The sequence below is a fragment of the Cricetulus griseus genome (assembly GCF_003668045.3).
Source record: "Cricetulus griseus strain 17A/GY chromosome 1 unlocalized genomic scaffold, alternate assembly CriGri-PICRH-1.0 chr1_0, whole genome shotgun sequence".
Lineage (NCBI taxonomy): Eukaryota > Metazoa > Chordata > Mammalia > Rodentia > Cricetidae > Cricetulus > Cricetulus griseus.
The window spans coordinates 140,192,292-140,205,670 of NW_023276806.1; the positions used below are offsets into that span (position 1 = coordinate 140,192,292).

At 38.5% G+C, this 13,379-nt stretch overlaps 1 pseudogene; it reads left to right on the forward strand.

Annotated features, from left to right (window-relative positions):
• The first annotated feature begins 11,020 nt into the window (after positions 1-11,020).
• The window catches only part of LOC100764241, a 69,624-nt pseudogene continuing 67,265 nt past the window's right edge, over positions 11,021-13,379 (forward strand).

Here is a 13,379-nt window from a genome sequence, read left to right on the forward strand (position 1 = left end):
CAAAAGGAGTTGTGGGTCAGGGTTTGGGGGAGAGAAAGCCTGTAGATAGGAAGAATTAAGTAGCTGCTTTACATGGAGCTACCGGGAAAGTGCAAACTAAACAGAGACTAGAGGTTGTTGGTGAAGGAACTAACAGGTGCTTGAAGAATTTCTTCAAACATGAGACAGCTGCAGTATAGGACATTGCTGTTCCATAGATTTCTTAACCAATCCAGAAAGAACTACATTTTATATATGGAATATCTATCTATCTATCTATCTATCTATCTATCTATCTATCTATCTAAAATGTAGAGAAATCCAGCTGCAAAATTGCCAAGTCAAACTAAATGGACATTATGCCATCAAAAACTTTCACTAATTCAAACTCCATTGATTTCAAATTATAAAAAAACATAAGTGCGAGAATAAAATTGGGTTAACAAGAGATGATAACTATCTCAGGCTAACTAATATACTAACTCAAGATTCTACTCCTCATTCATGTTTTTGATATAAAATACTTTTAATTTTATACTTTGTTTATCTCAAGAAACTTAGTGGTGGGGCAGAGGATGAAGGAGATACCTATATTGGTAGTGCTTGCTGTGCAAATGTAAAGATCCATCATTGGTCCCAGAACCCATGTAAGAATCAAGGCATGGTGGCATGCATACTTGTAATTCCAGTGCTAGAAAGGCAGAGAACAAGGAAATATAGACAAGCTTCAGGCCAATGAGATTATTGGCATTCCCAAGAAATGATACTTGAAGTGTCCACACACATGTTCAAATGTACACAAGCACCTGGACTCATACACACATTTTTTAACGATGAAGAAGCTGATGTAGCTAAGTGGCAGAGCACTTACAAGTATATGCAAGGCTATAGAATCAATCCCCAATACTGTGGGGGCAGGGAGAAAGAGAAAGTTGTATGAGCTACCTCCATACCAATAAGTCAATCCAGTGTATTGTGAATGAGGAATCTAAGCAGGATATGAAAGTCAAATTGCCTCTCAAGCATTGTGTGTGTGTGTGTGTGTGTGTGTGTGTGTGTGTGTGTGTGTGTGTGTGTGTGTGCAAGTGCCTGTGCATACGCGTGTGCATGCCCATCACTGTGTGCACTTGAGAGCATTTGGGTGCCTGCTTGGCAAGCCACATTACAGTACTTACATTAGGTATTGTCCAAACACTGGAGATTGATGAGTTCAAAGGTTCTGGCTGTTTTTGTTTTAAAATAGTTCAAACCTAACTTTGGGGTTTTTTTCTTCAATATTTAGGGGAATGATAGGCGGTAGTTTCAGTTTACTTTTTAGTCAAGTCTTTCTACATTCAATTCCATTAGTGCAAGTGGAGAGAAAATATAAACCATCTCTCTTGCAAAACAGTCATATGGAACCTCTAATCTTAGACATATACTGCTTTAGAAAAGAAAGTAAGCAATCTAGTCTCTATTTGACTTCAGAATTTAAATTAAAATCACGTTTTATATTAGGTCTGTGACAAAAGTGATGATCACAGAGATGACAAAATGAACTTCTTTCAAAACTAAATTCTGTTGCAAATATAGCAATAAAGTAAAATTTAACTATTTTTGAATCAGCTGAAAATAAAAATAATATAGAAGTCAAATTTTACCTCTCTGTTTCTAAGAAGTAAGCCTGTCGTGCTATTTCTGAATTTTGCTCATCTAAATGAATTCTCTTCACTCTGAAGCTGCCCATTCTACATTTCAAAAGAAATATAGGTCTTCGTTATTTGAACAATAGACAACAGAGGAATAAAATGAAACAGGCCTATGGATTCTATCAACTGGTGATAAACACAGTTCACATTTTGGTACACTTCCTTTCTCTTGATCTAAACTCTTGCTTGTATATTTGTCTTTGCACAAAAGTGCATATAATTAACATTATTTTAAATGCTTGGCATTGTACTATGAATTTGAAAGCTACATTTTCACCCAAAAGTTCTATAGGAACATATTTTCATGTCATTTCAGATTGCTCACACACATTGTTACCTAGCACTGTGTGTGTATTATAATGTTAGTCAACCAAGTTTTCTAGAGATGATTAATTCTTATTTTGTAGAGCTATTCCTCAGTTAAAATGATCTACTTTAAGAGAGCAAGGAAATACATGGAAGCAACGTCCACTCAAACCTTTAAAATACTTAAAAACATGTACAGAAGATAGAAATTAAATACGTCCAATGTAAAAGTCTTAATCCTTCCATTAAAAGGAGGTAGTATGTTCAAGTGACAAACAAGACAGATAGGACATTGGAGATTCTGGGTCCCCCCCCCCAGCTGCTGCCAAATCAAAAGTTACCTGAATGTATATGTTTCAATAAGTCCCTGCCTATTTTAAGAATAATGGCTCAGTATATGGACAAGGAGCCCTTGTTTCTATCATCCGTGGATAATTCAGTTGGCCAATACTGAAATCATTTGAAAAATACCTCGGAGTAATAAGAATTGCAAAGTGAAATATATATATATATATTATAATATATATATATATATATATATTATAATAAGCACTTGTGAAATACTTGTTTGCTTTGAGATAGGGTCTCCTGTAGCCCAGGCTAACCTTGATCTCCTTGTGTAGTCAAGGATAACCTTGGAATTCTTTTTTACACAAATTTTACTGAAACTCTTCTTTGGCAGTTTCATGCACAGAAAGTCAATTTTTAATTCTATACTCCCATATTCTTTAATCTCCCTCCTATCCCTACTATCTCCCTTCCCATACAAGTCCCCTTTCACGTCTTTCTTTTTACACTTATCCATTGGAGCCAGGTGGAAACCTAATTGAAGTCATTGGCTGCCTCTCTCTCTCAGAATTCATTAGTAGTTCAACAAGGATGGGCAGGACCCCATGAACCTCTTCCTAATCCATGATTGACTGTTGATTGGCCCAGTCTTGTATAGGGAGTTGCAGAAGCTACAGCTACTGTGAGGTTATGCATGAATGGGCCACTTTTAAATAATCACTAAGAAGCTTAATATTAACTACAAAATATTTGGACTATAGCTCAGGCTTATTACTAACTAGCTCTTACATTTAAACTAACCTATTTCTATTAATCTATGTATTGTCATGTGACTTCGTGGCTTTATCTGTTCTCTAGCACATCTTGATTCCCCAGTGGCTGGCATCTCCCTTGACTCTGCCCATCTTTCTTCTATCAAAGCATCCCCATTTGGCTTTCCCACTTAGCTTCATTCTGCCTGGCTATAGGCCAATTTAGTTTTTATTATCAACCAATAAGAGCAACACATACAGCATATGGAAGAATAATCCCATATCATTTTAATATGTTAAAGTCATTGTACACCCACAAAATGGTCTATTTGAATGCTATTCCACAAGCTTTTAGAGAAAAAGTGAGTTCTGTGTTAGGTAGAGAGTTTCAGAATGCCAAGTCGGTTGTTCATGTTCCTTATGAACAACAACATGCGGCATTGTTCTTGTTCCTTAAGAACTCTTTATCTGCTTGTTCTGGTTACTGAGGGATGAGATCAGAATTCTCTATCTGTGTATACAAAGCTGCTCTCCCTCGCAAACAATTTTGGCCTTATGTATTGTGAAGATTTCTCTTCAGGTACATCTCTGATTATTGCTTCCTGCTGAATAGTCCTTGTTATAAAATCAACTTTGTTAATATAAGTTAGCTACTCATAAAAAGGTAAGGTATAAGATGCAAATGAATGGAGCCACTGCAGATTAGAATGGTGGATACACCTTAGCTATGGGCACAGTTACCATAGGCTAGCACACAATCAGACACACGCTAGTCAGAACCAGGACATTGAAACTGGAATGCGTTTCCCTGAATCATCCTCAGAAGCACTTTAAACACATCAAAGGGATCTTGGAAGTGAATAAATTAACTATTGCTTCTACTCACTTAATAGGCCCTTAAACTGCTCCTAAAAATTATAGTTATGATTGGGATCATACTTATGTCTGATTGGCTGGGAAAAAAAGCCAAAAGCCTTTCAAACCCTAAAGATTTTTTGAGCAATACATAGTTCCTCTGTAATTTTGTCATTTTTGCTTTGCTTTATAAAAAGAGACCATGAAACTCCAAGCTTTAAAATGTACCAGAATCTCTCTTTTGGTCAATGAGAACACTATTCAAGGATGCCCTGTACTCAGTGTCTGCTTTGGCCACCACAAAAACATTTACCTTGGTCACAAGAGTGTGTGACACTTGTCACTTTAGAGAAGAAAAAGGCTTATCAAAGTCCTGTGACCTGCTTTCAGAGGGTTTATACCTGACCTTTGGAGTCACTGACAATGTGATCAGGTTGGATGTAGGCAGTACTGTATTCTGTAGGTCATTTGGGAATGTTTCACAAGCAGGCATTTTTTTTTTTTATCCATTGGGTAAAGATGATCTTTCCTTGCTGAAAGTTTGCCATTGCACTTTTGTTAAATAATTTGCTAAATGAGGTCAGTGATGATAGTCCATTTGTGTATTTAAGCTACTGAGCTTTGAAATATGGCAATCCTCACTGGCTTTGTTGGTTGCATGGAGATCCAAATGCTGTTTATTGATAGAGGGAAAGTGTCTAAAATAACCTGATGTACTTGGTTTTTAGAGATTTTTCTGGTGTCAGGTTGTACCAAATTCTAGAAAATCACATCCTGGTAACAACCTAATGCCAGTAGAAGCATGAAATACAACTGCTATACTAGCAACAATGTGCTGGAGGCTTTTATGAAACCAGTGTGCCAAATTTATGAAGCCCAACTCCTATCTAAAGGACACAGTTGTTGTCATAACTAGAGCATAACAAAATTGTTTGTCCTTCAGGATAACAGGGAAGAGATGGAAAATCCACTGCAATGCAATTACAATTACATCCTACCTAATCAGAGCAATTATTGATTTTATCTGGTGAGTCAAATCACAGCCCTTTAGCCTAATTCTTGACATCAAGCAGACTTTCCATATCCAGGATGGAATACTTTCAGCTTCTCAGCTCACACTTATTGCCTCCTTTTCCATTATTTTGGATGGAAATTCATACACCATTCATCATAATTATTATTGTATGAGTTTTTCAAAGGAAGGTGTAGCCTTTCATCCATGTTCATCGTGGTGCCTTGCACAGTGCCCAGCACTATGGATCCTTCATGTAAATTACTGATTCCTTTTCTTTTCCTTCCATTCTTGTCTGTCAACTCCTTGGAGAAAGGATTATATCTTGTTGTTTGTTAAAAATCTTCTACATCTGGCATAATGTCTGATACACCTTAGGAACTGATAAATATCTTCCAATTGCATATTACCTGGATTACCAATGCTTGAAATATAATATTTTTGGATATAAAGATTGAGAGTTTAGAAGTGGACTGTCAGGGCATAAATGTATCTATGTGCTACCACAAGGAACTTAATTACCATCTCATATTTAATGGAGACTACCCAAGTGTTTTAAGGACATTATCTTATATATGCTGTAGGAGACCATCTTGCTGGAGAATTTATTGGGCCATTAGAACAATACTATAGTAAGAGAAAAGAGTTATGAGGCTACTGGAATTGTACAGTATAACTATGGTCAGTATACATGAAGATGGAAAGTAGGAGTGACCATATTCTAGAAACAACTAGAAGATAAAGTCATGATTTGGTGATGGGTTTGATGAGGTATGCACGCTAAGTAAGTCAACAATGTTTTTCATGTTCTTGGAGAAATGTAGACCATCAACTAAAGGAAACATTATGGAAGGCATGGACACATTAACCTGTTTTTTTTATATATTGATCTTGAGAACTGCTCAGTGAAGTTATTCAATATATAGGTTTATGTGTGAATCACAAAACAAAAGGGTAAATGTAAACTATGATGTATAGATAGAAGATAAGACATCCAATGAATCAGATAGCCCTTTAGCAACGTGTAAAGAATAAAGAGAATTGGTTTAGACACTGAAGGTTGAACAATATTTTAAAAGTAGGGGTGCATAAGAAAGGGGATGGGGAAGACCTAACTTTGGATCCCTAGTACCCTTGTAAAATTCAGGATGTGTTCTATACACACACATGCATACTCTATACACAAAAGAAAAATGATAAAGAGACCACCCTCATAAGCAGCATCAAGCCCTCACTCTAACAAAAGGCAGGAGTGGTAAAATATGTCTTGCACCATTACACACATACCACTTTGCCTCTTAGTATTACTATTTAGCAATGCTCTTCTGTATTCTCTCTTGCCTTCCATTATAACCCACTTCTCACACAGACCTGGTAAGATTTGTGTAACCAGTTCTTAAACAACAAAGGATGGTATTAATCACCATTCACTGTAGGACAGAAAAGGGGTAGGAGCATTTGTTCACAACGATGATGATTTTCTACTCATGCTGGGATAGCAGAGAGCCGGCGTGTTTGGAGACACACTTACCAAAGGGGCCCTGCTGGCTGAGTGCTAATGGAAAGCCACAGATGGTGAGCTGTGTGTGGCAGGTGCACTCTCCCTGAGACACATTTTAAGCAAATCGATGTTCTTGTGTGTGGCCATTTGGACAATACTTGTGAGTACTTTGATGTGCATTTTGATGTATATTTGATGTTGGTTTTTAATGTGTTTTAGAGTGAACTCCCTGCACTGCTTTGTTTTTTTCCTATGCCCCAAAGGGATGTTATTTGCAAATCTTATTAAAAATTAACGTGAATCCACTTCCCATATTCTGTCTGTCATAGATGAACAACAGTCTATGTTGATATGCATCATCCATTCATTGATTTCCAAGCCTTGTTGTGCTGAACAGCATCTCAAATCATGTGACAGATCTGTGCAGAACTTGATGATTTATCCAAATGGTATTCAATAAAGCTCTCTCTGGTGACTGTAAATTCAGAGAACTTCATTTCTTCCTCTCAGGAACACCATATCGTATTTCATGAATTGGCTTCTAATCAATAACTTCTACAAACCAGCCTTTCTCTCAAGCCTCACATGTGGCAACAAAGCCACTCATGCCAGTAACCCATTAGTGATGGATCTAGAACATGAAATATGACCACACAGAAGTAACAAGGAAGATCTTCCTTTCAAGGCAGAATCCTTATCACAACAAGCCATTGCTAGAGATATTTCAGTTTAATTTTTAAGAAGAAATTTCCTTTTATTTTATGTATATAAATGTTTTCTCTTCACACATGTATGTGCAGTACATGTACCATACCTGATTCCCATACATGTCAGAAGGGGGCACAGGGTATCCTGCAACTGGAGTTGCAGACTTCTGTGAACCACACATGAGTGCTGGGAGCTTAATTCTGGTCCTATGCAAGAACAGCTGGTGCGCTTAACTACTAGCCATCAATGCACCCCCTTCACTTTAATTTTTAACTGCAAATACTAAACACTCACTCACCACCAAAGATAGAAACACAGATGAAAACTTTGTGCATTGTAGCCTAACACATTTTGAGTTAATCTCCATCACAGAAACATTATAAAGAGTTTTCATAAGAACACCATATTTTGTCTAATCCAGTACTCTCATTGGAGAATAATTGAAAACTAATAATCAAGAGATTAATAAAAGGAAAACAGACACTTTAAGAGGAATGAAGTAAGATATTTATCCTCTGTAGCCTCACTTTCCTTCCTGTAAAGTGGAAATATCTTTTAGTGTTACTTAAATGTGTAAGATACAAAATCTCTTACCAGTGCTTGCTGTATTACCAGTGACTGATGGTTGTCACTGTGATTATTGTTAGGGTATTAGATTAACATACATTCACCATGTTATGAATTAGTTTTGCCCTCTACTAACAGGTATCATGGAAATCATTAGTGAGGAAAAGTCATTATTGAAAAAACACAAGATAGTAATTAACTTTATTTATAAATACAAAATTATTGTTGCTCTTCAGTTTGTCAAACACATACACAAAATCTACAGAAGTAATTTGGAAAATCAATTTACAATACTTAACATAATCACAAACTCTGAAATATGCAAGCTACCTTTCACCAGGAGAGAAACCATGGTTCCCAAGAATGATACTCCAGATTGTTGTTAAAATTATGATTCCAGTCCAGTTTTCCACAACAAATAGAGAGACATAAGCAACAGTTTCCATTATTATGGCTTCTTTCCCAAGGATATGTGCATTCGGCATTACAGATGCCTAAAATGGTAGGATGTCTGTCCATCAGTAAGCCTGATTCTTCTTTTTAAAAGGTTTTTAAAGTGTGTGTACATGTATGAGTGCATGCCTGCATGCCTGCATACATGTGTGTGTGTACATTCATGTGTATCTGGAGCCTGTGGAGGACAGAAAAGAGTTCAGGATGGAGATGGAGTGACTATGGCAACAGAATTCTGGGTACCAAACTCTGACCCTCTGCAAAAGCAAGAAACATTCCTAGCCATGGAACCCTCACTTCACTTCGGCTCTTGCTCCTCCTTTAAGTAAGAATGTTCAATGCATCCATATACACCATCCTCCCAAAGTTGTCACATGAACAAACTGGAAAAACAGCAAGTATAAAAATGACTTATTTCAAGAACAGGCTATAAATCCCTAGCTGTGATGGATTCTGCTGAATTTAGAGAATTCTAATATTATGAAAAGATATCCAAGGGGCTGACAAGAGAACTCAGCAGTTAAGAACATGTAGGGCTCTTGTGGAGAACTTGACTTTGGTTACCTGCATTCAGCACATCCTGTAACTACAGTTCCAGGAGATCTGACACCCTCATGTAGCCTCCATAGATATGTGCACTCATATGCACATATCCATATACAGACACTAAGCATACACATAATTGAAAACACATAAATCTTAGAAAACGTGATGAGCTGAGGCAGAAAGAATGCGTATGTACAACAAGTTGGAAGCTACATGGTTAAGATGCAGTGCTGGGATGCTTTGCATATTACCACCCATATTTACATATGTGTTAAGTGAACCCTGGTTTCCTCCTAGGACAGACAAATAGTTACAACAAAGGAAAATTCCCAAGCACCACAGAGAAAATTTGAAGTATTTAATTTAACAAATACCCAAGAAAAGCAAGTAGTATCAGGAAAAAATTATGAGTGGAATAGATGAAATTATTTCAGACACGACACGCACCCTGGAACAGTTCCAAGAATGTGACCTTTAGCAATCAAGTCACCATCATTACAAATGTATTTACACACTTAGGCTGCCCCTGAGTGAGGTGTGCGTTTTATCCCAGACTCTGTCCTTAAAACAAAAGACTAAGAGATGGATGAGATGCTGCCTAAGAACCTACGGAATACTATAAACACCTGAGAAACAGGTGAGAGATGTAAAGTGATCATTGAAGGGTGAATTGGCAAACATAGGGCCACAGACACTGATCAGCATGTGCTATGCGCTTGAAATGTTTGAATGTTTGTGAAAGAAAACACTGGAGCTGACTTTGAAGGTCACATGGGAGGTCTGTGGAATCAGAGGAGAGTGTAGAAAATACTGCAACACACAAAGGTTCAGAAGTAGAAGAATGACCAGGGTGTTTGGGAGATGGTAGAGGAGCTTCACCACATCCCACATTGTGGCAGGTAGGAAGGTGAAACCTGATTACACTGGAATCAAAGTGATTAAGATATTCCTGGTGTCTAGCTTGCTCTGGATTATCACTGGGGGGTTGGATTAAGATTCATTCACCACTTATAAATTAGTTTTGTGTATTTCAGGGGTCATTTATTCATAATTTGTGTCATCAGAACAAACTCCAGAATATCTCTGAAGGGAAACAACCAGGGGATTTTGAGCCAGGAATTTCATCTACAACCAGATAGATATTCTTTGAGCCAAGCATTAGGAGCCAAGATAGACTGCCAAAGGGGACTATGAGAAGTAGACAGTGAAGTGCCAAAAGCAGCAGGACAAAATGGCAAGTTGGTATGGATCTGGACAGGTTGTGTGGACAGCAGGAGAACCATGATGGAAAGCTTCAGCATACTGGCAATTTTTAACAGCAAGTTGTTGGTCAAAAAACCCACAGTAGGACACTTGTCTGGCACACAGTAGGTTCTCAACAGGGTGTGCAGCCATTTACTATTTTCTCTTCACATATGTGCCTATATAATATTATTCCTCTAATGTTCAATAATTTCTCTAATGCAGATACTCTTTTAGAATTATTTATTATGCAATAAGTATAACAAAATCACAACCTTAAAATACCTATCTTGGTGCTAGAGAATGGTTCAGGGGTTAAAAGCATGTATTGCTCTTGCATAGGACCTGGGTTTGTTTCCTAGCACCCTGTAGTGGTCCATAATCACCTATCATTCAAGTCTCAGGGGATCAAATGCTCTCTTCTTGTCTTCACAGGCATTGTATACATGTGGTGGAAATGCACGTGTACAGATGAACTCTAATACACTCTAATTTTAAAAATCTTATGTTTTTTTATGTTGCTATGTAACAAAGCCACTGTGGAGCCCAGAGTGAGGTGCAATCTGAAGCAAAATGAAAAGAACTCTTTGCGGTGAAGCTTTCCCACCCCTCACCTTGAAAGCCCGATCAGCTGTGACAGACCCACAATCTCATATCTTTCTTATTTTTAATTTACAACAGTTGGATAACAAAATAATCATAACACAAGCATCAGATTAGAACAGAATGACACCTTAAAAAACACAGGGAAAGAGAGAGGGCTTTGGTGACTCAACCACTGGAACAAATTACCTTTTCAGTTTAGAGTGGCCTTTCAGGAAATTCAAAGGTCCGGTGTAGATGTATAACCATTAGAGTGGAACACTGAGGGCTGAAGGAAAAGATGGAGATCATCCGGAGTAACCCTCTCCTCTTGTGAATGGAGACCTACAAAATGATTTAATGCAAAGACTTTATATGAGATCATGTCACACCCTTTTTCTCTATGATTGGCATGATACACTATTATTTAGTATATCAGAGTTTCTATTGCCACTATATATGTCCTCAGCTCTAAATACTACATAAAGGCAAAAATTCTGGTGTGAGCCTTTCTGCTGGGAACCAGCCACTTGCTATTGAAATGGGCAAGTTCTTGAAACCCGAGAAAGTGATGCTGATCCTGGCTGAACACTAGCTACTCCGGATGCAAAGCTGTCATTGTGAAGAACGTTGACGATGGCACCTCAGATGGCCCTTACAGTCACTCCCTGGTGTGGACTTGACCTCTATCTCTGAGAAATTGACAGCTGCCATGGGCAAGAAGAAAATCGCAAAGCGATCCAAGATCAAGTCTTTTGTGAAAGTTTAAAACTACAATCACCTCATGCCCACAAGGTACTCTGTGGACATCCCCTTGAACAAAACTGTTATCAATAAGGATGTCTTTAGAGACCCAGCCCTGAAACACAAGGCGAGGCAGGAAGCCAAAGTCAAGTTTGACCAATGATACAAGACAGGGAAGAACAAGTGTTTTTTTCCAGAAGCTTTGCTTTTAGGTATATCTTTGTTTCCATCATTAAAAGTTTAAAAAAATTGTGGTGTGAGTATTATAAGTAGGTCCAGGTGTATGCCAATTAATACTTGTTGAATGCAAGAATAAAAATGAATGGATGTATGTTAACCATGTAAAAAGTCTTCCTAGATGGGAACAAAGTAGGTTTCACCTAGAACTCATATTTCCTCCACTAATGAGAATATGTTTTCCTCACTTTTATTCTAGATTTTATCCTAGAGCACTTTTCTCCTCAGATCTGCCATATATTTGTGATGGAGAATGTGAACAACAGAAGAAACAAACTGTGCAACTCAGAGAAACATCCTGAAAACTTTTAACTATATCACAGCTAGGTCATGCATGAACAGTCATTTCATCCTCTTCAAATTTCAGTTATCATTTTTCAGATGCTGCAAGTGGAGGCAGAGGACAAAGTCCTACTGCAACAGGGTGGCTCATGATCATTGACTGAATGCTGTGGCCCTGAGTAGCTCCTAAGAAAGAAGGGTGTGTTCTCCCTAAGGTCATACTGACCTTTGCTCTCTGCTTCTATGGAGGAGGAAATAAGCTATGGCTCTTACGGGAGGTGAATGAGGTCTCAGACTGTTCCATGAAAGGCCCTCTCGGCTTGGCTCTCCAGACACTGGCACTGGCATCCCATGTTCCTCTGGAAATAGCAGCTTTTCCAGACTTTCAGGTCTGTCTCCATTGGGATGCCTCCCTGCCTTGCCTCTCCAAAGCATGGACCCTGGGCTAGCAACCCTGAGCCTTTAAAAAAAGAGTTTTCCCAATTAGCTAATTAAGTAATGGGTTCCATTGTGGCATTTTAATATATGTGTCATATATTGCAATAGTGTTTACCCCCTCTTACTCTTTTTCATCCTATTCCGATTGACCCTCTTCTTCTCCAAATCCCCTTCCTACTGCCATGTCTTTTTTTTTTTCTCCCAGAAAGGACGATCTGAAATATGTAGGTGGACTAGTGTTGATGCCTACAATCCTTCATGGCTTACAATCCTTCATGGCTACAATCCTTTCCCTTGTAGCTCCTAACTTTTTCAGTAGCCAACTTTTTGTTCTTAACACCTGCCTTTTTATTTCTGTGAACATTCTCATCCTCCCAGTTTCTTTTCATGTCTTCATTTTCCTTTAAGAGTTCAAATATACCATCCACATCCTTGATTCACCCGTCTGCTGTTTTCACTGTCCTCAGAGCACTGTCTTTCTCTCCCAGGTCCTTGTTATTTTCTCCTAGGTCCATACATCAGACTTCAAGGCTCCCATTTAGAATCTTTAGAACTACCATTTATAGGTCCCGGCTACATGCCTTCTAATCTACAGGTGACTACTTTCCCCTAGAGCTTGCCCCCTGTCACACTTGTATTTCTCTCCAGTGACATGAGTTTCCTCAAAGGTGGGCTGAACTTCTGATGTTACTGAAACATTTTGTTGAAATTACATTTTTCAAGTTATCTGTAAGATTTCCTTTACCCCTACCAAGTCTTCATTCTTTTATCATCTGGTCTATTGTGGATCTGTTTTTAATCCAAGGATTTTGTTTTCCGAAGTCTGCTTTCATAAAGCATTCTGTGCCTGAGCCCAGAGCTATTTCCTAGAGGTTTGCTTTCCCTTGAGCTTCTGGGGTTGTAGTCCATCGAGGTGGGAAACCGGGAATGGGTCACAGAACTCCACTGTTTAAAGCATACCGGCACCTGATTTTGTTCACTAGTGAGTTTAGATCTCTTAGGATTCCTGAGCCCATTGGCCCCCTCATTTCATTTTCTACCCGAGCCTGGTGTTATGAGGACTGCGAGCCTTGTGGGGTCGCTATTTTAGGGAGTTCTCTTGCTTCTTAAGAAGCCAGCAGCTGCCTGGCATTGGTGGCGCACGTCTTTAATTCCAGCACTCAGGAGGCAGAGGCAAGCGGATCTCTGTGAGTTCGAGG